Below are 27,776 nucleotides of genomic sequence, written 5' to 3'. Positions count from 1 at the left end.
GGCTAATAGGATCAGGACCCCGAGCGCAATGTAAGAAGAGAAAGGACGAGTGAGTGATGTCTAATATAAAGTGCAGTTTTGTTTGCTCTTCGCCACCAAAAGGCAGCTAGCTGCTTCGCGATATTGCCTGCGTTTATAAGGTCAGGGGGTCTCTCCTAATGCTGTTACGTGAGTGCAGCTGCCATTAATTTCAATAGAAGTTTCAAACATGCAGCAGCAGCAAAATAAGGTCTTAAAATTCTACCTGTCCTGCAAGATATTTACTGCTCCAGAGGGTGAGCTCCATTGCAAAACAGTTACTGTTAAAAACATTACTGAGAGAGAAAGAGATGCTTCTTTCTCTAGACAAACAGGTAGAAATTTAAGCTTTCATATACTACTGAATACAGTGTTTAGGGAAGGCAAGTACTACATGGTGTTGAACTCACCTGACCTAAAGTACATTTTCTTTGGACTATATTTTCCATTGCTCCTTCTGGACTGCTATTTTTCCCCTCAGCTTCCTTCCCAGGTGTCAGTGCTTGGGTATAGACTCAAACTGGGGTTCCCTTAATGCTGCAAAACTACTCTGTTAAAGAGAGAGATGATTAGCTGGTCTGTGGCTCTTGTGCAATGTCCTATTTAACAAGAAGCAATGGCCTCAGGAAGCATTAACAGCAGCTGTTTTTCTCCTGATAATAAGCAGTCTTTCTGACAACTCAGAAACTAGGGACCAGCGACCGTGAGCTACCCCTGCCTTTGCACTGCAAAACACAAAATAAGAGCGTGGTACTTCCAGCCACAGAAGTTAGGAGTCCAGAACATTTAAATCTGCACTGGGAAACACGTCTCAAAAGCAAGCTTGGTCATAGTGCAGTAAGTCTTTAATAATAAGTTGATCTATTAAGCATTAGCCAAAAGCTATAAAATATATTAAGAAAGAGCAAGGTGTTATTGTAAATGGCATAATCTGTTTTCTATTCCACACCATCACAAGTTTCCTTCTTCACATAAAACCCCTTTGCTTGAGAGGAGCTGCTAGGGAAGAGTTAAGTCTTTAAGAATAGCCCATTATCGACGCAACATTTACCTCTGAATTTATGCCTTTTTATTGGGGTACTTCTAAGTTCGTAGCGTGCCTTTCTGCAGCTGCCAATGGCTGGGCAAAAGATGTTAAAAACATCTTTGCACTTTAAACCAAAATGAATGCTAGTGTTTTGTTGTAATGAACCATTTCATTTGTTGGAGCATTCACACACGCTCCTAGGTTGTAATTTAATTCAACTGGTTATAAAGGAGATGAAGGCGTTATGATGGGCGCTTCCACACAAAGCAGTGCAGATAAACAGACAAGCAAGAAGAGAAAGGAAAAAAGGAAGTAGAAGGCTGAAACTGTGTTGATTTTGTTGCACAGCTCAACAATATCCCGCAGATGAAAGAGTCTTTGTTCCAGCTGCCCTAGCTCAAAGCAATTTGGCAAAGCAAATGAAGGTGCAGAGCACAGCAGCAAACACGGGACAAATCCATGGATCCAGGCTACATCAATGGATTTAGTGGAGGAGAGGCTGAAAAGGTTGCTCTCGTTTTCCTGTTCTCAAGCATCCCATGAGTACTGTCTCCCCTCCGGACAAATACAGGAGGACACTGGATGAAAGAAAGCAATCTGCTGAAAGGTGACAGTAAAAGGTGACAGTCAGAGGCCTTTCTGTTCTGTGCAAGGCAGGCTGGGGACTGCCTTGCTGCAAGATTTCATTATGGTCAAATGCTCAGCACCCTTAGAAACCGAACATGAGTACACATGATCTCACACCAGCAATAAAACAACAACAACAAAAATAAACCAGACCACAGAGATGCACTGCCAGAAATGATCTAGTTCATTCACCGCAACGCGAACACAGCGTGACACATCGAGGTACCACGTGCAGTGCTGGAACCAGTGCTGCTGTCAGGGGCGATGCCAAAGCAAGCTGCCTTTGGGAACCGCTGGCTCAGAGAGGAGAAGGCTGCCCAGGTGTCTTCTGCACTCATAATCCATCATAACTGCTGCATTTCATCTTCTTCAAACGCAGCTACTACTAGCACTACTCTAACATCTAAAAATAAGAAGCATTTTAAAACACCACTCAACCAGCATTTCATCCTGAGAAATTCACTTTCCTTCTTCTGCTATTTTCTATCCTTTCTCCATGAAACGATGGTACAGTGGGAAACACACCAAACATAGGCATAAAATACACAATGATGCCTTTAATTTGCAACAAAAGAAGTGACTGGAAACCAACTCATATCTCCCACACGTTCGTATAGTAAAAGCAAAATCCTGCACTAGATTATACTCTCAGTCACACTTGTAGCTTTGGATCGGCTACCATACCCTGGGGACTGCGCTGGCACCAGGAAGGTGTTTTATTGCAGGTTTGATGCAGGTAGGGGTAACGCGGCACAACCCATCCGCTCCGAAGGTGCTTGCAGGCATGTAAAGGTACTTCCTGCACGCAATGAGAAATAACAATAATAGGATGAACCACTTTTGGAGCAGCTTAACTTTATTACTAAGGGTCTCCTCTAACCAACAGCATTATTACTGCTACCATGCCCAAGCATGACCCAGGTTTACCTATATACCGACACAGCCAGAGACCAGACAGCAACAGAAGGCAGAACAGATCTTGCTTTCATCTATCAGCCCAGCTGCCAATCACAGATGTGAGGCTGTGCAGACTTCAGCACAGTTAAATGGCTAAATACCCACTGCAGAGCACTGGGAGGACGCGGGGTACTGAACACCATGCTCTCACAGCTGCGGCCTTCTTGGTATTCAAGAAGTGGCTGCAGAGATCTAGCTAAATGTGCAGCAATCACATCTTCAGCTGTGGCATCTCACTGTGTTATTCATCAGTGACACTGGGTAAACGCATCAACATGCCCCGAATCAATGGGTTTACCTACTGCCAGTCGGGACTAACCGAGCTGAATCAATTGGAGCTGCTGTATTTGGGAATCGGATCGGATAACTCTATGAAGAGGGTCATACAAATAACAGCTGCTCTGTCATTTATTCCCTGCATTCTCCCTGCAAAAGTCAATTGGAAAGTTTCCAGCTATCAATACTGCAGTTTTAAAATAGGGCCAGGCAGAACTGGAATAGTGCAGGGGGAAAAACCAGCCCAGGCAGAGCAAACCCCAAAGGAACAGCTCGTTGCTGCCAGTGCAGCTTTACAGACAACGAGGACACAGGATTGCAAGAGCCTGCCCGCTTCCCCGTGCACACCAGAGTCACTCCCGCTCCCGTATAAATGTACTTAGGCTCATTCGTCAAGACTTTCACAAAAGTGAGTTCAAAACCAAGAAAACCTCCAGCATTTTTATGATAATGCTGGAGCATCTGTGGGATGGAAGATTAGGCTGCACACTGTGCTGTTTCTCAACAAATCCCTCCCCACCATTTTAGATTATTTTAAATCAAAATGAGGAGAAAAATGAGCTGTTTGAAACATCAGTAAACAAACAAAGGCCTCTTACTAGCAGGCCTTTATCCTCAATTTATGCCGCTTTTATATTTTGTTTTATATGAAAATGTAGTCCCTTTAGCCCTCCAACTCTGCTACTGCTGCTTTTAACACTTTTACCCATTCAGACAATCATTTACTTACCATTTCCATTTTTGTTTTCAATTTGAGATGAATGTGTTCTTTTATCAGTTATTTAGGGTTTCGTAAATTGATTTTTCCCTTATATGTGCACTGCAGAGCCAGATGCATTAAAGCAGACGAATCCCATTCTGCTCCTTTGCTTGATTTTCTCTCCCTGCTCATTTGGGTTTCCAAGTCCCCCCTCTGCAGCTGGCAACTCTTTCGCAGCACTCCCCAGTTTACGGAAGGGGGGACAGTGCCGAGGGCGGCACGCTGCCGGTGCAATGCCTTCAGGAGCTCTTCTGATAGCAATTAACAGTGGTTACAGAGAGGGCCGATCGGCTTAAGACTGCACACAACAGGGACAGTACTGTGACTCTATCCAGGATTGGGAATGCCCAGTCCAGGTCTTCCACTTTGGTTTGAACCTGTCCCAAAGGCTGAAAGGTCAAAATCTGAAAGGGATTCTCTCCATGGGGCCCACAAAGTCTGCTCCAAATGGAGCAAGAGAATAAAAGTGCTGTTTTCCATCTTTCACCCCCACACACACTCATTAATCATTATAAATGCAAACACATATATACTCATCTCTCTACATTTATCTCCCCAAGCGTGGCACATACCCAAGGGACCATGAGAAGAGACACTTGCATGGCATGCTAGAGGGGGGGAAAATAAGTGCCTTAGAGAAAGTGTATAATAAATCTACATTTGTCAGGGCAAGGTGCCCACAGAAACAAGCCACACATGAGCAGACTCCTCCAGTCAGTTTTTTAGACCTCGTCCCCAGAGGTGGGCAAATCACAACACAAACATGGGAATGCTAATGTCCCAGCACAGTCCCTTGCCCAAATTCCCCTCTATTTTCTCTCCATAACCTCAGAAAAGCTTCAAGAAAGGGCTGCCACTTCTTTTTCATCAGCTCCTATATGATTCAAGCAGAAATATTTCCTTAACTCAAGATCCGTACAGACTTTTACCGATGCCAGCAGACACCTGACAGCAGCTCACAGGAGCCCAAACCAGAAAGCACTTTTTAAACTTATATTTTGCCATCAAGATTTCCAGTCCAGTCAATTTGACCCAAGTTAGATGGGCAGGAGACACCACCTTTAACTCTGGTCTCGGAACAGATGTGATCATTTAGGAAGCAGCTCCCCATCATTCTTCCCGCGCAGTTAGCAAGACCCAAACCCTTCCTAGGGATGCCCGACAGGGAGACCATTAGAGCCGAGAAAGCTATCCCTGCTCAAGACACCACCAACCAACTGATGTTGGCTTGCTCACGCTGCACCAAACGGGGATGGCCTTTACCTCGCTCGCCCCGTTGTCGGGAAGAGCCATTTGAAGGAACACGCATCCTTCGGCCTAAACAACCCGTCCTCCGCAGCAGGCAGCGCCTGGAAAGCCAGCAGCATGTGAAGTATTTTGCAGAACTGTTAAGTCACTGTAAAAACCTCCTTTGTAATTTTCCCTGTTAAAGAACTTAAGTCTCCTCGTTCTGTTTTAATAGAGTAATTTATCACCCGGTTCCTTTTAAAAGTAACTAATATAGATAGATTAGATAGTAAGACGTGATACATAAAGAATAATAGTCCATTATTAATAATAAGTTTCCAATATATTATAATTTTATGTGATTGATTAGAAAGTCCGTTGTTTTACTCTAACATCTTTTTAAAGACTTCTCAATATCAGTTCAAGATTAAAAAGTTAAAGGAAGCTTAATCATCACTTCCAAATGTAACTTTGAGGAATACTGGAGTCTGGAGCACTTGAAATTGTCATCTGACTTCTTGAACATCGGAGGGAAAAGCATTTAATTCAACACTGTCACTATCGCAACATCCCAATTGTTCAGTCACTTAAAAAAAATCCCCAAGAGCAGAAGAAATGATCAGTTTGCAGGTTAAACAGGTGGAAGTGATCCAGCTCCTAGGGAAAGCAGAATTTCTTCATCACTCTGTAACAAGAGCTGCATGGTCTCTGCTAGCAAGGCCAGCAGAGCTCCACCAACCCCACACACATGCCACCAGCCAAGCATCTAGTTTATACATGTTTCCAAAGCATACATTCAATCAGGATATCGGAGTAGCATTCCTGTCCCAGCACAGAAACACCTGCGCACTGCTGAACCACAGCCACGAAACCAGGGGGGCTCAGGCTGAGAGAGAAAACAGGAAAAATGGTCCAATCTTAATAGACTGACTTGTACCAAAACAGTCGCTCACCTACAATGCTCCACTACAGCCCAGAGCCCCAGCTTTCCCAGGTCCTACAGAAAGCTGCTCGTTTATCATACTGCAGTAAATCAGCCCGGGTGAAAAGCCGTGCCAGGTATCCAGCCCGCGCTGCAGAATCCTGCAGTACCTTCCGCCAGCAGCCACAGAGCAGGAATAAATTCAGCTCCAGCATAGTAACGACCTTGATTAAATTAAACCTGAAGGAAATTGGCTCTCCAGTGAAACTAAACATGTATTACAAGAAATACTTTTTAACCTCTACTCTAATTCAGACTTTTAAATTTTGCTCTGAATGCTATCTCCGGTCTCCTTTGTGGATGATAATTCAGTGGGATAATACAGTAAAAACAATCCTGCACCTGGCTGTGATTATCTGCCTGAAAAGGACACTCTCAACCAACAACTTCCAATAAAGTTGAGGCTGTCATTCACACCAGAGTCTGTAGTTTAAGGTCAGAGCCTTTTGGATCAGAGCCACATAGGTAGCTCACACTAACGTGTGACTACACCGGCCCACGCACAGCTCCAGCCCTGCCCGTCACATCTCCATCAGCCTCTCCGCACTGCCGCAGCGAGCTGCGGACCTCGCCGGGGAGCAGGGCAGCCCCGTGACTTGGGGGCACCCGCACACGGCATCGGGCGCTGCCACCAGCGGGCTGGAGATGTCCTCAGGCCAAAATGCAAAGCAGTCATTTGCTTCTTTTCTTCGTTTGCAGGGGAAGCGTCTGCAGCAGGTTTTCAGAGCACGAGAAACCGATCTTCCCGGCTGCCAGGGAGCCATGCGCGCACGCAGCCACACCACCCCGGGCAACTGCAGAAAATGAGGTCACGTTTCAAACCATGAAATTAATACACTGGCAATAGAATATGCCATTTCCTTGTGTGTTGCCTTCCGAGTCAACTCCATAGCCAGAGGTTGTCATCTGAGCAACAGGGAGAAAATTAATTTGACAGAATTTTAAAGCAGCCCTGTGAAGTTATGGGGGACCTCGTCTCCACCGCCGTGTCCTAGAGAAAGGTGAATCTTTGCCTCTTCTGTCCTCTCTGCTGGCCACAACTTTCCCATGACACTCAGGACATGGGGGCTGGCAGCGGAGCTGTAGCAAAAGTGGGTTTTAAGGGAAGGAAATCCATACTTGAAAAATACATGTATTTCTTTTTCATCCTCATGGTAACCTATACAATTTCTCTTCCATCAAAGCACAAACAAAAAGTGTTGTTCATAGGCAGAGTGTCTCCAAGTTTCTCCAATTTAGAAGAAAAAACAATATACTAACTTTAGTTTCAAATCATACCTCTGGAGCCAAAAAGAGAAATACTGTTTTGAAAATGTCAAAATGAGACATTAGAGCGTGACATATTATAAGTGAGACATATTTAATATTTCAGCACCCTCCACCTTTGCCATTAATTCATAATTTCATCCAGGACTAACTTTGCTCTAGAACAGCGTAGCACAAACCTATACAACCTGCCTGCACACACGTACCAGCATTACAGCACCTCTTTAAAACAATATTAACACCCGTTTCAATCAGTTCAAAAATGTGTTTATTAGTAATAACTAATAAAAACCTTGTTCGGCTGCTGCAGAGCGCAAGGATACGCGTCTGCCTGCAGCGTGCCTCCTCAGGGGCCACCAGCAGCCCTTAAAGGAAGGGGCACAGCTGGCTGGACAACCACTCTGTATGTCTTAAAAAAGTGCCTTCTCTTTCCTCGTGAGAGCAGGGATTACATTTCCACCATTATAACCTGCGAGGGAAAAGAGAAAGAGCATGTGGACAACAAGCGCCTGCCGAGGAGCAAAATGGGCTTAACCGATAGCCAGGCACAAAATCATCCCGGCAGCATTCAGCCCATTTGCACAGAAATGCAGATTCTGCAAAACCAAACCAGAAAACCCCATGCCGGGGGCTGGTGCGGCCTCGTCCCCAGGGCAGGTGGTGGGGGCCCCCCAGGCCGGGCACCACAGCGAGGAGGGGGCCCGACCCCCCAGCTGCGGCTCTGGTGGGCTGCAGCAACAGGCAGGCTAGATTTAATGCTGACCCGGCTTGCAATCTAGAGATCAAAGCTGCTTTCCAGAGAAAGCCAGAGAGATGAAAGCTTCAGTCCAAGGAAGAAATCCTGCAACCTTCCTGGCCCGATTTGAGCAAATTACGCCTGGGCTTCATTCTGCTCTGTCACACACATGTCAATTCGGAGTAATCTGTCCAAGGCATTAGTGGCATGCTAAGCTAGATTTTCTTCTTGCTAGCTTCTTTTGAGTTGCCTTGATAGATACTGTTCTTGTCCAGCTCATGGTCTGATTTTGTTTTGTCTCCCCCCCCAATACACTGCTGTAATTTGGGTTTTATTATTTCCCCTGCATGAGCCACAATCCAGTTCAAGATTTAATGCTATTCCCCTAGAGCTAAGGAACACAAACATTTTTTGAACTCCAAGCAATCATTATTGCTAACAAAGACTAAGGAAATTTTCTAGGAACAGCCAGTGAGTAGAAATTCATAATTGTGTGTACTACAAACAGAAACTTGCTAGACGTTTCTGGCTTGACCTCATACCACACTCAGCACAAGGCCATCGACGCCGGTTGTGACTGAACAGCAGCAATGCCCGCTGTTCTCTTGCTGCAGCTGCAAACACTGTCCCAGCCCAGAAGTCAAACCTCCACGAGCTGTCGGGGACCTGGGACCTGCGTTCAGCTGTACCTCACACCTCCGTTCCCCCTCGACCTGGGTCCTACGCAGGAACCGAAACCTGAAGGGATCCATGCTCGAACCAGAGTGCTCCATCTCAGACAAAATTTGATACACCTAGCAATATTTTTTTCTGCTGAGGATCATATTCACTGTGCATTTGTGTCAGCTTGTCTTTCTTCATTACAGAAATGGTTAAAAAAAAGGGACAAAAGCAAAGTGCAGGGGTTGCCCTTCCTTATCAGGAGATTAGTTTGGCCATACCACTATCCGTATGAAATCTGATATGAAACCTCCTTGGATTCAGGATTTTCTTTACATTGGAGTAAGTTCAATACATTAAGGATGCAGAAGATCTCATCTGAGACTGTGAAGCATCAAAAAGCCCTTGCAGAATCTGCAGGAAGCAGAACAGCAAATCACAGCAGCCCTCCCAAGCAGCACGAAGTAAAAATAGTCCCGTGTACCAACACCAGCATCCATCCAAAACGGCCACAGCCCTGTTTCACCCGCACACCACCCTCCACGGAGGGCAAGGGAGGGCAACCAGAAGGAAAGGATGCAGACCTCGACACTGCTCCTGCCATGACTGCACTAGCTCTTGACATCTTTCATCCCTGCAGGGGCAACAAAACCCCTTATGCAGACAGCAAGCAGCCTGATGATGCATTTGCAGGGCAGCTCAAGACTGCAGCAGCAATTCCACCCCGGGATCCTCTTGAGCAACACCGGCACAGTACACATGCGGACATACAGCCTTATTACTCAAGACCTGGCCAAAAGAGTGGGCAGAATCTCACACACAGTTTATTAACATCTAATTATCTGTGCAAAACAGATTTTTGCAAAAGTGGGTATAACTTTTCCCAGTTCACAGGAACCTGGGCTGCTTCCTCACTACCACTTAGAAACATCTGTCTTCACATCCCACACTAGTATCCCGGAGGAAACGGGGGTAAAGACCCCGTCACCCAGTTGTCATTGCTGTAAAAACTTCAGAGATAACCCGAGTACAGCGTTGCTGAGTAACAGTGCTTTTCTGGAGTTTTGTCTGTTTTCATGAGAACCAGAAAGCCCAAACAGAATACAATATACAATACTGTATTCTATAAGTAATATTGTATACAATATAGAGTATTGACAGAATAACAAACCCAGAACTGGCTGAGCCAAGTGCCTGCCACAAGAGTCCTTAAATCATCTGGCTTTTCCTTTTATGTGCCAGTCAGAACAAGAGGTCATCTTCCCTCATCTCTTGTGAAAAGGGAGCTGCTTTTGCCTCCCCTTCCAGATCTTTGCCATATCAGCGAACACCGGCATCCAAAGTGCCACTTCGCCTCTCACTGCTCACTACCTCCGTAGTGGTTTCTCTGGAGATGTCCAGAGCATTGCCCTTGCCTGGTGTCCGTATGCAGTGCCATTCCTTCTCCTCTCCCCCAGCACAGAGGGAAGGAGGGGTCCTTCTACCAGAGAGCTCAGCTGCTCCCCATGTCCCACTGCTGCTGGAGCGCTCGCTGCTGGACTGCAATACAAATGGCTACAGCTAAAGCAAGTACCTCCTTAAGCTTACTGTATTTCATTGCAAATACATAGTAATCCCGTATCTCAGATGGCAGATCTCAGGTCTGCCTGGGCAGGTGGTCCCCCAGGAAGGGGTTCTCCTGCAGAAGAGCTTCTTGTCCACTCCAGCGGGGTGGAACCATGCCAGAACAGGCTCAACACCAGGCCTTGGGCAGTCCTGAGCACCCTGCACCGGGATGCTGCGGGTACCAGCCCACCGAGCCAGGCAGCTACTGGATTTGCTTTCAACTCAGCAAAAATAAGGTAGGACATAGCTCAAAAGAGAGGCAGGCTGATGAAATCCTTGGATGATGTTAACATTTTGTTTAAAATACCACGACAAGTTTTATTTCTTATTCCATCCCAATTCACAGCAGAAAAGACAGCACATATGTTGTTTGCATGCTCAGCTGGCACAGACCCATGGTACCAGTTATATCCTGCTAGATGTGTGCAATGCACGAGGAAGTTTGTATGGTATCAGCATCATCATTTAAGACATCGCAGATGCCATGTTGAAATCCTGTGACACATGAGACAGACCACATTTGGTGCATAGAAAAAAAATTTACCGAATATCAGTCCAGAGAATACTCTTGCCTCAGAAGAAAGTTCAGCAAGTTTTTCACTGTTTCCATCCTCAGAAACAATCCTGAAGAAATGGATTAGCTATAAACCAAGGTCTTGAAGGCCAATAAAATCTGGCGCTCTCAGGCAGCAGATGTCACAGCCAATAGTTCTCCATTAAAAATGCTTTGCCTCCATTTGCCAGACATTCAAAAAGCAAGGAGAGTTATCAAAAGCATCCCAGCTGAGCACAACTACCATCATTATCTACAAGGAGACACAGAGGAGGGAGCAAGCTGCTTTGGTTTCTTTGAAGCTTATTTATTCCAATGGAAATGTTATCAGAAAGGACAAATTTTCCAGCCAGCAAGAGCTGCTCATTCCCTTCACTTTAGCCCCACATACTGAGCTCTTCTCTGGAATAAAAAATATGAAGATTCAGGGCAAGATCTTAAACCTCAGCATGCCACAGCCCGAGTGACAGGCAGTCTTTGCCTCAAATTCAAGTTGCTCCATTTCTGTATGCTCCAAAGAGAAAAAAAACTTTAATACCCCAGTGCTTAGAGTCTCTGAGACAGGGGAGCAGCGCTATTAGCTATTACAGGGCAGGCTGCTCTTATCTCATTTTCCCATTAAAGTTTTTGTTCCTTTCAACATACACTGAAAATAAGACTGAGAATTTAAACTTTTTTTTTTGCACGTAGCCATTTGTTTTAGCATTGCTCCAGACACAACTTGTACAAGTGCTTGGGAGGCAGTCACACAACAGCCCTCATTTCAAAGACAGAGAAACCGCGTTTGGGAGGCAGCCTAAGAGGCAGTACAAGGACACCCTAATGACCAGCACAGATCAACACAGGCTCAGCACAGCCTCCATCTAACATACAGGGGCCAAAAACCACCACTACAGGTCTAACTGCAGACCACCTGATTTCCAGCCACTGCACCTATCGTGCTGCAAGAGCTGGGTAAGAAACCAAGATATGCCGGGTCTAAGTGCAAGCCCTTCCCACCTCAGCTGGTCCAGGACAGCAGCCACCGGGATAATGCAGCATCTCTTCCCCAAAGGACAAGCAGTCAACGATGCACCTTGGAGCAGAAAAAAACGAATGCCCTCTGCCAACTGCATGGCACACCGCAACAGCTTCCTTTTCCTCGGGGATGCAACCGTGGTGCCGTGTGCCGGAGGACAGAAGGGCCTCGAAACCCCAGCAGCACACGCCTGGCTCCCCTGCCCACTGCTCCCACTAGTAGTATTCATTCAACAATTTCTACCTTGCAAAAACAAAATCATAAGCTTCTGCTTCAGGCTGAATCTAGGACTTCCAAAACTAACTGTGAGCAGCAATACTTAACCCCTGTAACTACACAGCACCCACACTAGTCCTTGGCTGTACATTGAGCAGCATTTCAGTTCATTAACGAGCAATAAATTAATATGCACTTTCTGGCTTCAGCTCCTATTTGAACACAGCAAAAAGAGCCCCCAGAAGATTTCCTGGAATCCCTAAACCACTAGAATCATTGACAGGATCGAAACAAGTTGTTTCGAACATCTTCCCCAAAGAGACCTATTTGTCCACAATTTGTCCAATTAAGGACCATCTAAGCAAGGAATAAGGATGGAGGTAATTTAATTACTTTTGTCCTCACATCAGCTCCCAAACCTCTTGGGAAAAGGACAATAAGAAGTTCAAGTATTCAAAAACAGATGACAACAACAACTGATGGAAATGGAAACCATGATGCTCCACAAAGGCACAGCGACTTGCTGTATTTGCAGGACAGCTGAGGGGTACAAGCTGGCAAAGCCTCCACACGATGGATGTTTTACTTCCATAGAAAGCCAGGAAGAGGTGTTAGCCAAATGTTTGAAAGTCCTGCAATGAAAACACACTGCTTTCTACAAATTCTCCAGGGTAACAAACCTAGGTTTGTGCTGCTCTTCGCCTCACTTAGCCTAAAGGTGAAATTATCTTTTTAACCTTATCTATTTGCCTTTTCCAGCTCACCCCAAATTAGTAGGCAGTTATCATCCCTTCTCAGTTACGTGGTGGGAAGTCCACAGTGCCCAGAGAGCAGCAGATCTTGTTCCTACTTCTCCTTCTAGAATATGCTTGAAATTTGAACTCAGGCCAGTTCTCACCAGGAGATTCCTAAATGCACCCAAACATAGTGTCTCCACTGGTGGGCACCCCGGGAGGTACAGCAGTGTCTCACATTGGGCATCCCAAGCAGACAGGTGATTTGAAAACAGGCCTCAATTCCCTTCTTCTGCATTTTCACACCTTTGCAAAAACCCAGGGAAGTGTTATTCACCCAGCTACCTGCAAGGTCAAACTGATATTTGAAAGCACTGATGAAGTCCAAGCAACAGCCAAGCACAGACCAGAGCTGAGCCTGCCGTGACCCCCAGCCTTCTCGTCGGTCCTCAGCGCTGGCCATCACAGCACGTGCTCCCACCGAAGGCTCGCGGGTGCCCGTGCCCAGCAGCGGTGCTCACGGGCAGGCAGACGGAGGGAAACAAAGGGGCTGATTATCATCCGAGCACGCGACGGTAAGAACTGATGGACAGGCTCTGCCTGGGAGTTACTCAGCCAAGGTACAACAAGTAATCAAGTGCGCTGCTTAACAGAAGAACTGTTTGTGAATTAAACTGCATTTCAAGCATATCAGGTTATATTCTCAGAAGGGCGAAAGTGTTTTTAATTGCACCACTTACTGGCGGGGGGGCACGATGCTTTGTGTACCAGCTATTGCACACAGCCAGCAAGACCGCGGGTGTGCTCTGCTCTGCTCCCCCCTGCACCCACCTGCCTTCCTCCTGCGGAGCCCCCGCACCCCACCTCCCTGGGTGGGGGGGAGCAGCATTTGCACAGTCTGTTGGCACCGCTAGAGAAACCTCTCTGCTCTCAGAGGCTTGTTTACTGCTTAAGGCAAGCCTGTCACAGAGGCTTTCTTCATCGCACCTTCCCATCAGAGGAAGCAAGAGTGGAGGAGATTCAACTGCAGAAGCAATAAATCCAGAAAATCCCTGCCGAAGCACCAAAGATCCCCGTGCCAAAAAGATGCTCACATGCCAGGAGTCAGAGACTTCTCAGGCAACCCCAAAGTGTGGGTGGGGGTGTCAGAATCACCCCAGGCAGAGTTTCATTCCCCCCCCAGTAATACAGAGGCAAACTGGAACTGCTCAGAGCTTAGGTCTCACCACGCTTCCCTGCACTGTCCTGTGTTCAGAATATCAGAGGAACAGAGCCACACGCACTGTTTGGGGAAAAACTTCAAGAAAAACAATAGGTGCCACAAAGCAAAGCAAGACGTGATTGCCGGTTGCCATCAGGGAAACCATCTGATCTGCTTGCAAACCTCGCTTACTGCATGGACCTGCTACGCGGGGAGCCTTGCTCAGTCTGCTCCTACCAGTCACTAAGAGCTGTACTCACACAGGTGAGGATGTTCACCACGGGCCTTTGAGAAAGAGGTATGTTTAGCAGTTTGGGAGGAAGCCTAAGCAGAGCAGGTGGCACAGAATTAGGCAGATGCACATTTAGCCCAAACACGGATGAAACCGCGGAGCACTCCCAGAGCAGAGGAGCTGCTCTGTGATGCTCGGGGCAGGCTCTTCCTCTGAAAACCGACTGCAGCTGCAGCTTCTTTGATTGTGTAATTTGGGATGGCAAAACCAAGGCTTACCGTCGCTGTGCAGTTTCAGTACACGCCAGGCTGGGTGACGCTGATTAGCACTTTGCTTAATTCAGCTAAATGTTTGTTTATTTTTCCAAAACACTGCAGAACACATGTTGTGCCACAAGCAGCAGAATGGAGGAAGCCCGGGTTTTGCCTCTGGGTCCTCTGATCCCTGCAATACCCCTTCCACAGGCACAGCGTCTCCCTGGTGCAATACCCCCTCCCCAAGTCCCAAATCCCCACAGTTGCCCCTCAGACAGCCCCGTCCCTGCTGTCCCCACCTCTCTGCACAGAGGGGTGGCACGTGCAGCCACCCAGGCCGGTTACTCAATAAGCCTGAAGGGACTGAGCAGGTCCCACACCTCTGTCGCCAGCAGATCAGGTGGCAACTGCTCAGTGGATTCACAGGGTATTACAGGTAGGGGAGGAAATGACAGATAGATTGCATAAATCTCATTTCTATAGGAAAAAGGTCAAAAATGGTGGCACCACATACCCAGTACCACTGCAAGTCAGCCTACACCCCTCAAATACTGTGAATTACTACCAAGTGCTGCAGAAGCAACTTTGGGGACGCTGCAGAGCGTATGACACCAGCTATAAGACACAATCCATGAATTCATTTATTAAATTCCTGCCAGTTTTCAGATACTCAAAGAAACAGACTGAACACAACTAAGGACATTGCAGCAGTTTCTGAACTGCTGGTGACTCCAGTCTGACGCATTCAGGAGCGCTGGGTTATGATGCATCAGACAGTGCAGGAGGTGGTACACGAGTCAATACCACGTGCACCGACTGACCATGCTCTTAAAGAAAACGCAGGATATACTCACATGGTGTTGAGGCAGTGGAGTATATCCAGTATATCAGCATACTTCGCATAGCATTTTGCTACTAAGGGACTCTAGACACTGGTTCCCAGCACCATTCCTTACAAGTCAAGCAAGGCCTTGCAGGCACCCCACCAGAGCTGCCGGCCCAATTTGTGATGGAGCTGGTTTTCTTGACTCTTGCAAAACTGAAGAGATCTGCAGAAATAAATCCATTTTGGCCAAATAGGGAAAAAAGGCAAAGAGAAATATGGACAATTCTCACTGTATTCTGAGAAAGCCAAAACTGGTGTTTTACCTGTTATCTCAATTAATTTCAACTTTTATATCATGTTGAAATATTAATTTTTTTCCATTTAGGTATGTTGAGTGTTCTATAATATATTTTCAAGTATATGATAAAATATTTTACTTGATTTGATTTTTCATAACAAAATTTCAGAATTCCAGGAATGCAATAATTCAGCATTAGTGAAATAATAAAAAGTTCTGGATAATTCACATCCTTGTTTTTTATATAATCTTCTTTCTTCACATAAAGTTATCTTTTCAATCTAATTCTAGACAAAATGTTTTGGAACATCAGAGTTTCCCACCAAGAGGCAGTTTCAACTTCTGACTGGTCCTAGTCCCACACAAAGTTCCTCTTATGCTAACGCATAAGAGAGGAAATAACAGGCAGGGGATGTAATTAAGCAATTATCTATGTTTATAAGGCTTTTTGAGCACTCAATGCAATTTCAGAGCACCCATTCCTTAGTCTAACCTGCTTATGCCCAGCTCTACAAATGGGCACAGCCCTTGCACCAGCCTGAGCCCAGGAAAGAGCACCAGCTCCCGTGCCCGAGTGCTGAACTAATTCCCCTACACACAAAAACCCATGCGACAGAGTCTTTGTATCAAATACCCAAATGTCACTTGAGGTTCTTACTGAAAACAAATTTGCCTCAGCTCTTCAAAGTGTGTACTTTATGAGTCAGCTTGGAGAGATATTATGTATTTGCACTCACCTACTTTCCTATGACTGGCATAAAACCTTCACTTTTCAGTCACTCAGCCTTGTCTAACTTGCTAAAACATTTTGCAGCTGAGATACTCATTAATGACTAGTGCAGAAGCCTGAGTAAAAGGTATTTTCTCATGTCAGGTTTTTGAGGGGAGGAAAAAAAAAGATTTTGCAGCAGGGAAATGATTTCTGCAGCATAAGTCAAACCTTAGCCGCCAAATCATACTTTTGTTACCAGATAAGAAATTTAGAATTAATGATAACATATAATTTAGATTATTTTTGCTAAATATGTGCATTAACAGGATGCTAAACCCCAACCCAGTGGTAAAACATGAAAAATAGCATATATGGGAGTTGTGGCAAAGAGCAAAGCTGAGGAAAAAAAATGCAGTTCCAACATACTGCAGATGCAAAAGAAAATCCAATACTGCTTTTGCACTCAGCATCTTCTGAAGTGTGCTTGTTGCACCATAGTTTTAGGCGTTCCCTGCCACAGATGCCACATCCACCACAATTTGATGAGTGATGATGTACCTTGTAAAGCCTGTTGATAGAAAGCAGCAGTGTGTGCTTGCCTTTCTCCCATCCTCAAAATTATAGTGAATATCCAGGGAAAAAGAAAAGTAGGATATAAAATTTTATACAGAATACATCACCTTCACCGAGGAATTTTACACTATAGAAGAAATAAAAGTGAAATTGAGAAACACCTTTTCTCTATTTATCTATCTTGCTGTCCATTGCAAGTGAACCAATCCCTGCCAGTTACAAGCCAATAAAGGTCTGAATTCTCCAGGATCAGGACTAACAAGACCCAGTCCTAACAGGTCCCGAGGGAAGAATTTACATTCAGACTGCCACTATGCCTCTCGCTTACGGGGGCCCCTTTGGGTTTCTCATTGTATTACTATCTTTTTTGCTGTTTTCGGCAAAGCAGACTCATCCAGAGCCCAGGCACATATCCAGGAACACCCACAAGGGGTTAGCGGAGCAGCAAAACCAACAAGTTGTAAAGCGAATGCATTAATGACCTAATGCATTTCAAAGCTTGCTGTGTAGTAACGCAGTATATAAATAACAGACTGCAGAGCTCATTAAAGCCAATCAAATGTATAGATTAGCCAATAAAAATCTCTTTAATGTCTCCAGCGTTCTGATCTACGGAAAGAGCAACACTAGTCCACAAGCCGATGCAGGCACTCAGCAGTAATGCTGGGCTTGCAGCAGCTCCACCCTAAAGGCTTGCTTCCACCATGTACATTTTTCCCATGGTAATCCTCCACAAGGAAAGGTTTTCTTCTCAAAGCACCGAAGGAAGCTCAGATAAGCTCCGAGTACCTTTTTCCCTCTGCCCTGCATGCCAGCACTGCGCCACGCAGACACACGCTCTCGCGTTCTCCACGACATTCGGCCGAGACGAACCACGTGCCTAAATCGCTCTGCCTGCTTAACCCAGATCACACATGCTCATTTTCTGCTTTTCATACAAGTTCTGCATGATTATCTACCACACTGATTTTTATTTACAATACTCCATAATTAACTTGTATTTACTTATTTTTACTGAGAAAATGTAATTACATTCTTGCTTTAACTAGATACTTTCACAATTCCAACACAGTATTACGCATGCAAGAAAGATAGGAGAACAGGTGAGGAATAACCCACCAGCGTCAGTACTTTCTGCAAGTCATCCACTACATGCACTGAGCCTGCTAATATTAACAGATTACACACATTTCCTGCTGAAAGACAGATAACCAAATCCCCACCTAAAGGGCCAGGTTTGTGTTCCGACTACCCATTTCACAGCACAGCAATCTTTAGAGGCAGCAAACTATATTCTGCCTTCATATATTCTCTAGATGAAGAACAGTCAGCTTGTCTACTACCTTTTAAAGCAGATGCACTACCATTAAGGCTAAAATGAGAAAATCTTCCAGGAAAGACTTCACTATTTACCTTGCTTTACCTTGATGAGACAATTTAAGTCATGTTGAACATATTAATAAAAGCAATTCCTTAAGCTGCTGCTTAGTATCAAAAGTGCTGCATAGCCACCTGTGCAGTAAGTTCAGCAATTAATATTAACCATAACCTTAGTGCAACAATTTTTCTTCAATATATTCATTTCTAAGAACCACAACTTGTACTGAAAGCGCACTTACAGTTTATTATCCCTAAATGCTTAACTACCATAACTAATGCTTGATTAATAAATAGCTATCTGCTGTTGCTACTTTAAACCTCACCATTTATATGCAATCCTTTCTTGCTGTTGAGTATTGTTCTTCCTTAAACAGTAACACAGGAAGAAAAGGGTCAAAATAAGGAAAACAGGTTTAATTCATGCTATCTCATAAGCTTCAGTTTATTGTTCTAGCCAAGCTCATTAAATGCTGGGTAAAGGTATAAAGTTTATAGATCTTATTTAAAAGCGAAATTGGGGGACAACAACCTTAATGTGTTTGCGTGGCCAGTCTTCCAAATTGCAAGCCTCTGCTAGACATTCATTTCAGAGACTTCTTACAAGGCAGAAAATTATTAACATTACAGCGGTACCTTCAATTTAGTCCACTGAACAGCGAGGCTGCAGCGTCCTGTGCAACATAAATGCCTTTAGCACCTAGAATCAATCTCCAAATGATGGTTTTATTTCTACACTCGGGCACTATTTTTCTTTTTATTTATTTGAATACGCCAATAACTCACCCAGTTTGTAGCTATTGAAGCATGCAAGATTTTGGACCAATTTGAATGAAAATGAAGCATTGTGGATAATACTTGTTTGCTTCCAGGACTTCTTAATGGAGCCTTCAGAAAAAAGAAAGAGTGCAAAATAAAATGTGAATTGGACTTCAAAGCTGTTAAAAACAGACGCTGGCTAGAGGCCTCACCTAGGGCGACTGCTTTTTCAGATGCAAATATCCAAGACATTCAACTATGGATGAAGCAGACCTCCAGTGCTTTCTATGGCTTCAAATGTTGCCTCTCCAAATCACCATCCCTAAATGCCTGTGCCTTTCCCGTGGCAGCTGATATACCAGCTCCAGCCTGCTTTTCTCCAGGAGCGGTCCACAGGCTGGAAGCTCCCGATAACCGTCTGGCCTTTGTTCACCACAGTCAGCCTCGCAGCAGCCTGAGAAGGTAAATCTTCTTCCCTGGCCCTGATCCTGCACCCGGGACCAGATGCCAAGTTAATGACTACAGCTTCCGACGAAAATTATGTCAGGACAGCTACGTTGGTGGGACAACATGATGCTAGGAACCTAGTAAGAGGCAGAATAAGAAACCTTTCAGTCTGGCTGTTTTAAAGGATAATAGCACAGTAAATGGCAATCTCAGAAAGCTCAGTCACAAGGAAGAAAGCAAATTGACAGCTAAGATTCAACTTTGTTGGGGGGAGAGTCAGTGAAGGTTAGCTCCTGCCATGTAGCAGCTGGGGACACAGCTGTCACTTTGGATTCGATTCCTTAATGTCTGCTTCAAATTAGGCAGACTTCAATACTGATTAGGAAAAGGTTTTTCTCCTGCAAATGATTATAACAGGTTATGGTATCTCAAGTCATACAGCCTTATAATTCTTTGGCTAGATCTTAGAGATGCATCAAAAAAATCCACCCAGAAACCACAGCTTTTTTTTGGCAGGTCCTACCCAAGTGCTCAGTACACTAAGTTTTTCCACTCTCTAATGTTAACAGCTAATACTTGGTAATTTATTTAAAATTCTTTTAAAGCCTTTCAGGAACTTTCTTGTATGAAATATGAGCAGGAAAATGTTGGAAATTACTAATACATTTGTCTCTCTTCAGCCTTTAACAGAGTTGAGCTGCACAGCACATTCTCAAGCTCTCTCCTAGTCCCATAGGTCTCCAGGATATAGATTTGCAGCAGCATCCTATAAACTAGCAGCCCAGCCACGCAAACCTGCTGCAAGCAGCAGCACAATCCTCCTGCAAGCACAGCCACGAAGCTGAGACATTTTCCAGGGCAGGAGGCACTTTGGTTTTAATAGTTTATTCGTGGATCTTCTTATTTGCCTCTGGGTTTGCAGACTTTCGCTTTGTTTTCAAGCGCCTTCTCCACAAACGGGAGGTCTCAAAACTTAGCTTTTTGTCTGAGGGGGAGCTGAGGCGGTCAGGCAGTCTCTTTATGCCCGTAGATGGAGTTTTACAAAATCAACCTGCTGCCACAAAAGCCGGAGAGCAGCGTGCTGCCTGTCGGGACTGCTCCCAGCGCACAGCCACCACGCGTCTCTGGGAAGCACCTGCCCACGTGGGATTCGGCAAACTTCGAGAAAGCAGTTTGCTGCTTTCCAGCCATCCCTACTGCTCGACATCTACACCCGCGACGCCGGCTTTCAAGACGTGGATACCAATCTGCCAAGAGCCAGCGCGGCGCAGCTCCCTAGCAATATCACACAACACCATGCACGCGCTCTTCAGCCGCTGCTGGGGCCGTTTGGCTCTAGCCAGCCTGCTAAACCTACAATTTCCAGTCCATTCAGCCTCCTAAAGTTGTTGCTACGCTGCAGGATACCTAGCTTTGTGCTTAAGCAGTCAGCCACTTTCCGAAGACTAGCAGACAGCTTGATAAATGTATTTAGCTGCCTAAAGATGCAGAGAAGCACCCAGTGAGAGCTGCTGAAATCCTTTAAGTGAGTAATTTCAATTTACTCTCATCTGCATGCTTAAGTACCCTGCTACTTTTGCACATCTGGCAGGAGAACTGATACAAAACCAAGTAAACCAGAACATTTCTGTTTATAAGAAGTGTTACCTTCCTACCTCAAGGCACCCTTTTCAAGGTTAAAAAAAGCACCCAGCAGCTCCATACACAGGCAATGCAGTTTCAGTCATCAGTATATAATAGAGACCATTCATTTTCCATAGACAAGAGTGCAAAGCTAAGGTGTCTGCACATTTAATTGAGATTATGGTGGGAATTAATTATAAGATTAACAGTCCCCTAAAGTGATATGACAGGGTAATACCCATAACTGAAGTATAGGTTTGATAGGACTATAAGGTCATAAAAAGTGCTAACGATATACTTGTGAATAAAATGACACGTGACAGTCCCTGAATGAGACAGTGATTAAGTGTTTGTATGGACCAAAAATTTTAAACTTCCAAAATTCCAAAGCTATTTCAAAGCATGTACAGAAATGCAGAGCGAGATTAGCCCAAGACACTCAGAATCAAGAAAAGTTAAAACTAATCAGATGTATCCTACAGGATTAGTGATCAAAGCATATAAAATTAACAAAGTAAGTTGTTCATAGTTTGCATAGGTTGCCTGTTGTAATTCAGTATGAACAATTATACTGCAAAATTTGAGGGGGAAAAAACTACTATACACACTGTATACAACACTCTGAGGATTGTTTGCCTAAGAGAACTATATTTTTATCTGTTTACCAGATGTTTTCAGCAATCTGCTTTACCACACATTTGTCACAATTTGTAGACTGGAAGCGAGATTTGGTGCATTACTTCTATTGTAAGATGGAAGAACCGAACATCTACACAGAAGAAACACCCTGGCAAGGTAAGATAGCCTTTCTGTATGAAGCGTATAAACTTTTAATACTAAAACAGTACTCTAGGCATCAAATCCTGCTCCCACTGAGGACACGATTTTCACCATTAACTTCAGTGGAACCAAGACGTAGCTCCTGGCCAGATATTTCATGTAAATTACATTACTATTACACTTGACTCCCAACAGAAATTGCATTCATACAAAAGCTCCAATTCAATAGCCATGACCTTCAAAAACATTTCCAGATACTTTCTTCTCACTTCCTCTCCTATGCACAGAGGTTCTCTTTCCTCTAAGAATTACACTAATTAAGGCAAATTCCTGCAATTCCTTTTTCCCTCTTTCAGGTTTGCACCAGGAGCTTGGTCAGGTCCAGTGAGTCTTTATTTTAAAGGTGAAGCCATGATCTGTGCAAACTCAGCACCTACAGGCAGTAATCCTGATGCAATCAGGTGCACAGGGACATCAGCCCAGAAGCCCTTTAGGTGCAGCAGGGTCAGTCAGACTCAGCCCAGAGCCACTACCCATGGGGGCAGTTGAGCACGTTCTTAAATGACCTTAAAAAAAAAAAAAAATCAAGAAGTGTCAGTTTGTGGTTCAAGACACATAGCAAAGAGCACACTGGTGTGCACAGAAGGGCAGTGCATGATGAACCATGCTTCAGTCCTGCCCTAGGATGACTGAATTGCCCAGCCTGGGACCTTCAGCTCTGCCTCGCTCACAGACAGCACCGGGAAGCTAGAACCCAATGCAAATGTCAGTTTTAAGGCTGCCTATAAACTAGTCCAAACTTCTTTTTAAATGGTGTGGAATGGCAGACTTATCCTACAGCAGGAAGCCAAGAACCACCCCCAGGAACTACCGGGACTGTTTTCCTTTTCCCTGGTGCTGCCTGGTAACCCATCCAGCTCACATTAGGAAGAAAGGTGTTTTAAACGAGATTATTTTTAACAATTCCTAGGGAAAGTTGAGTTTACTTGTAGATGAAGTCTAGTCTCCTACCAAGTTTCAGTATCTCCTTTTACCTTAAAACAAAGCTCTCAAGTCTGTTGTAGTGTTAGCTGTTATCCAGCTAATCCTGGCAAAATTAAGTCTGGAAAACAATGGAAATAAGCTGCCTAGTGATGCAGAATTCCATTCTTTGCAAATAAATTTATTTTATTTTGCATTTCTAAATCATGTTTCCTTCATCTCCCATTCTGCTCAGGTGAGGCAAGACTGCATTCCAGTTACCCATCACCTTGAACAGTTGGTTATTCACCAATAACCCATGGAAAGAAGGCAGTCAGAGAGCGTGTCAATACCGCAGTATGCTCTAGTTATCCAAAGTAGCTTTAAACAAGCTACGAGTATAAGAAATGGTGAATTAAGCTACATTAGTCTCCCTGCTTTACCAGCTAGACAGATCATTTAAAGCTATTGTGAGTATCTTCACGCTGCACTGCGGACAGCAGTAAAGACATTTTCACAGTTTATCCTGTAAAGCAGCAAGTTTAATTATTATTTGCTTTGTCTTCTATTTAGGGTTTTATCCATCAAGTAGTGGAAAATCAAAAGGATGTACGCAATTGTTATTCTGTTGTTTTCATTGCTATTAAATTGCCTCCTCTCGCCTGTGAGAATGTGTAAGTAATCGTACCAACATGCAAGTATTTATATTCTTAACTAAAAAGAGCATTAAAAAAAGAAAGAAAAACAGCATCTAAAAATGCTAGAGGAAAGTTGCAGTCCACAGACACTCTCTTGTTATTCACAAGCACAGGGACATTTCCCATCTCCTGGTTTCTGGCTGTCTCCTCACTGATTCCCTGCATTCCCACAGCTGGCACAGGCCTTTATTACTGTGACTTCTGCCACCTCGGGGGTCCTCTGTCACCCTGCAAATTCACCTTTATTCCATGTCACAAGCGCAGTTATACTAACATGCATCGATGCAAGCTGGTGCTGCAGGTGAATCTAGATTTTCAAAGCAGTGTTTTTCTCCTCCACTCTCCCCCTCTTTCTCTCACAACGGTAAGAAAATGTTTGCTTTCAAGTGCTCTTTTCAATGGGACTCTCACAAACAGGACTCATCCTTTCCTGTCACAACACCTGGGGTATGCATACAGCAAACAAGAAAACGAATTGGCTTGGGAAGTTTCTAGCCTGTGCAGCTCAAAGACACCAGCTGGGGCACCTGCAGACTCAAACAAAAGCTGAATCCTTGTTTCCCCTCCTAAGGCCGCTTTGCTCTTTCAGGCAGGACGCACCTTCTCGTGTAATGTGCCCCCAGGGGCTGCGATGATGGGTTAGCCAATTATACAGAGAGAAAAGGAATTTGATGAATGGATCATTTTTGGTGCACTCTGCACTTTTGACTCATAAATTCCACAGAAAACAAGGTAAATGGAGCATAACTTATTAATGAACAGAGCCCTAAATATCAAATGATCTGCTGTGAATCATCAGCTGGAACTGTAGAGCCTTCATATCACACTAGTTATATCATGCTGCAGCGATTCAGGAATGTACAAACTCTGCAATCCAGTGGTAAGTCTCAGAAGACGATCTAGGAAATAACATCCTGTTTTATTTAAAGCACAGTACAGTGAGGAGCTTGCCAGACCTTCAAACCCTGACCTCCAAAGAGGGTGACCTTACAAGCCTCACCTTGCATGGTAAGCCTGAAAGCACCATTAAGCCTGTGATGAATTGCAAGCCTTGGGAGAGGCGCACACACTCACACATGCTCTAAATCTCACCCAGAAACCAGTGAAAGTTCAGGCAGCTCAAAAAGACTCCAATGAAATCTCCAAAGAGTGAAGTAACTTGGGAGTAAGACCTTGGCCTACTGCATCTACCCCTTTGTTGCTGGGCAAAAATGGACAACCCAACCAGCACTGTAAGTCTCCTAAGATGCAGATTAAGCCTGAAGTACCACATTCATTTTTCAGAGACACTACCTTAAAGCAAGACAAACATCATGAGGAACCTCCATTTTTCACCTTTTTAAAAGCTTTGGATATGAAACAGATGAGAAGTTGAAAAAGCAAGAAAAAGGAAGAATAACATAAAACAAACAAAAAAACCCATACACCCAAGTACTTCTGTCCAAATCATCCTTATTAACACAAGGATAATACGTACACAGATATGCATGAACACACAGGTATGCCCACACAACAAACAGATTACTAATCACCATAAAATACCTGTTTGGGGCATTTTTATCTTCATTGTTCTGGTTTCAATTAACTAGTTTGTTTCTATGCATCTTCTACTTTTACAAATACAGGATATTGCCTTATTATTGTATTATCTTCTGGAGTTCTCTTTTGCTGCTGTTTTCCAATGCTCTTTCTTGCTCAGTCATTTCTTAACTGTTCTTAAACATCTGGCTAAAACACTGGTTCCTGGTACCGAGTTCCACAGTTACTTGTCTGGCATGGAAATTTCTTCAAAGACAGTTTTCCTTTCACTAGCATTGGCACAAATAATAAAACGAGAGGTAAATGCCCACAACTTCCCAATGGCATTTGTTCCTGTATGCATATTCATACTTCATCTTTCAACTGCCACCCTTCTAAATAGGCTTGAAGTGAGCTTCTCCTGCAAATGCATCTCTTCTTGTAGCAATATCCTACCTATACTCTCCCTTCTTTCCTACCCTTGTGCACACCTCCTGTGCTCGAACAGTCTACCCGAATTTCAACCAGCAGATAGCAAGCAGACCCTAAAAGCAAACTACACTACCTACCACTGCTTGATGCTATACCAGAGGCAAAAAAGTCAGTAGGAAGCTACTTCAGGTCAAATTGATATTTAAAACACGTTTTTATAAGCTCATTTTTGCTAACATCTGCAGGACCACCCTCTTACAGCCATAAGGCTTACAAGCTGGGACAAGCAGGAAGAGCAAGTTCCTGGAGACTATTGAGTAAAGCAAAAATTAATCAAAAAATTGCAACAATCATGCCAAAAAAAGCAACAAAACCTCTGAAAGAATGTGACCAGTGAAGTCAATAGAAAGAGAATAACTTTCTACTAGCAAGACATGAACTCTCACCAAAGGAAGCTAGAAACCATTTCCTAAGTCAACAAGAAAATACAGTTACTCAAACCAGCATTTCCCCCTCACCAATATAAATGCACATTAGCATCTAATCATTAAAAATGCCAAGAAAGACCAGGTGAAGCCAATTAGCTAATGGCTAATTAGCCCTTAACTTCATCTTAAGGAGACCCTTTGCTGCCTGGCTTATCTGTTTTTATACAACACTGACTTAGTGTAGATCTTCCTAGAGATGCTAAAATGAAAGAGGTCCTACTAATGTTATCAACTCCCAGTGAATTTTTCATAGATGACTTGAGTACTCAGATAATACAGTGTTTGCTTAGCTAGCATACAATAGAGAAGCAAGATTTACTGCTAATTCCCAATACTGATATGCTAAAAGAATTTTCTATTGGAAACATAAAAGAGTAGTGTAAAGTTAGAGTTGCCTATCTACTTAAATAACATGGGCTACTTATTTTGGTATCCCTTTCCACAGCTGTTCCACACCTTTGGCAGGATCATCTTAACAAAGGAAAATAGCACATTAAACTGTACAATGGGATTACATCAGCCATTTCTCCAAGAGAAAGTACTGATAACCACTGATAAATTCCATTTCTCTTAAAAATTAGAATAAAAAAATCACTATCCATTAACTACCAGTAACAATTTATAGTACCTCTGTTTCATCTGTAGATGCCATTGAGCATCTGTTTCACCTGAACACAGGAGTAGCAGTTTCACTTACAGAAGGAAAGCAGAGATTCAAGAAATAAAGTATGCCCATATCCTGGCCAAGAAACCTTTTTTCACATCACTTATTTTCCCCAAATCTATTCCTCTTCTCATGCCAAGAAGAGAAGCATACTCATTCAGCATAAAAAGGGGAAGACAAAAATATCAAGAAAAAACCTTGATCTTATTGCAAGCAATCAGTCATCCTCAGGATATCTCTGGAGGTGTGAAATTATCAGAGGTGGCACCAGGGACAAGTTACCAAGACTCCTCATGTATGTTTTGCTCATTAGAAATTTCAGGACTGGTCAAGATACACCAAGATGTATCTTTTGGGGCTGCTGTAAGGACTGTCTTTATCTTTCATTTGTTAGATCATAGCTAAACAGAGATGTAGATTTGTGTTGCTGCAGTAGGTGCCATCACACAGAGCTACCTAGCTGGGTACCTGCATGTGTGAGCACTCCTACATGGGAACACAGTGCTCCTACCCAGCTCCTTTCATCAATTTTCAAAGGCTTTTTTTGATCTCAGTGTCACTCAACACCACTGTACTGGCACAAACACTACAAATAAACTCTTAAAGAGCAAAATGATTTCTTCGGCATCAAAATATCTTCCCCTCCCCTTCCTTTTTGTGCTTAGAATAATGACTTCTCCACAAGCCGAAGAAGAAACTGTGTTAATGTGTTTCCACAGGCAAAGCTTGAGAACATTGTAAATTACCTTGCTTAATGGACTCTGGAGTTCAGTTATCCATTTGGAAATTTCAGACCTTTAGCGAGACCAAATCAAATGGTTTAGTCCTCAGGAAGTGAACACACACAATTTTACAGCTCTGTGGGTATCATTATTTATGTCTTTTGAATTTGATCGAACAAATGCCTTTTGGAATAAAAAAACAAATCACACAAGTCCACCGTCCCTTCCTGCAGCAGGTCGCCGAGAGCCCTCCCCAGCCCAGGAGGGCTTGGCAGCCTCCCTGGCTTTAAGGGCTCCAAATGATTTTAACAAACACAGAAAAAAAACTAATCAAGAAGACCAGTGGGCACCAGCATTTGGCTCTAATTGTACTGTAATGACCTGTCTGTGAGTGTTTAAGATATTCAAAAAAGTCTCATTAGACTGTTTTCCCTGTTATGGAAAGTGATTTCTCAGGCCAGGGAAGCACTGGCCATCTCCTAGGGCCAGAAACTCCTGCTTGGGCACATCATCGCCTTAGACAAACTAATGTCCTTTACATAAATTGCAA

At 44.0% G+C, this 27,776-nt stretch overlaps 1 protein-coding gene across 1 annotated transcript in view; it reads right to left on the bottom strand.

The window, feature by feature from the left end:
- The window catches only part of FSTL4 (follistatin like 4), a 433,157-nt gene extending 407,738 nt beyond the window's left edge, over nt 1-25,419 (bottom strand). The window contains exon 1 of the mRNA XM_064521140.1: nt 24,945-25,419. The gene's annotated coding sequence lies outside the window, so the exon portion shown is untranslated. The remainder of the gene's footprint in view (nt 1-24,944) is intronic.
- Nucleotides 25,420-27,776: the final 2,357 nt, after the last annotated feature.

Source organism: Dromaius novaehollandiae, chromosome 15, assembly GCF_036370855.1.
Source record: "Dromaius novaehollandiae isolate bDroNov1 chromosome 15, bDroNov1.hap1, whole genome shotgun sequence".
Lineage (NCBI taxonomy): Eukaryota > Metazoa > Chordata > Aves > Casuariiformes > Dromaiidae > Dromaius > Dromaius novaehollandiae.
The sequence above is the reverse complement of the archived record's forward strand: the minus strand, read 5'-3'. Positions and strand labels throughout refer to the sequence as shown.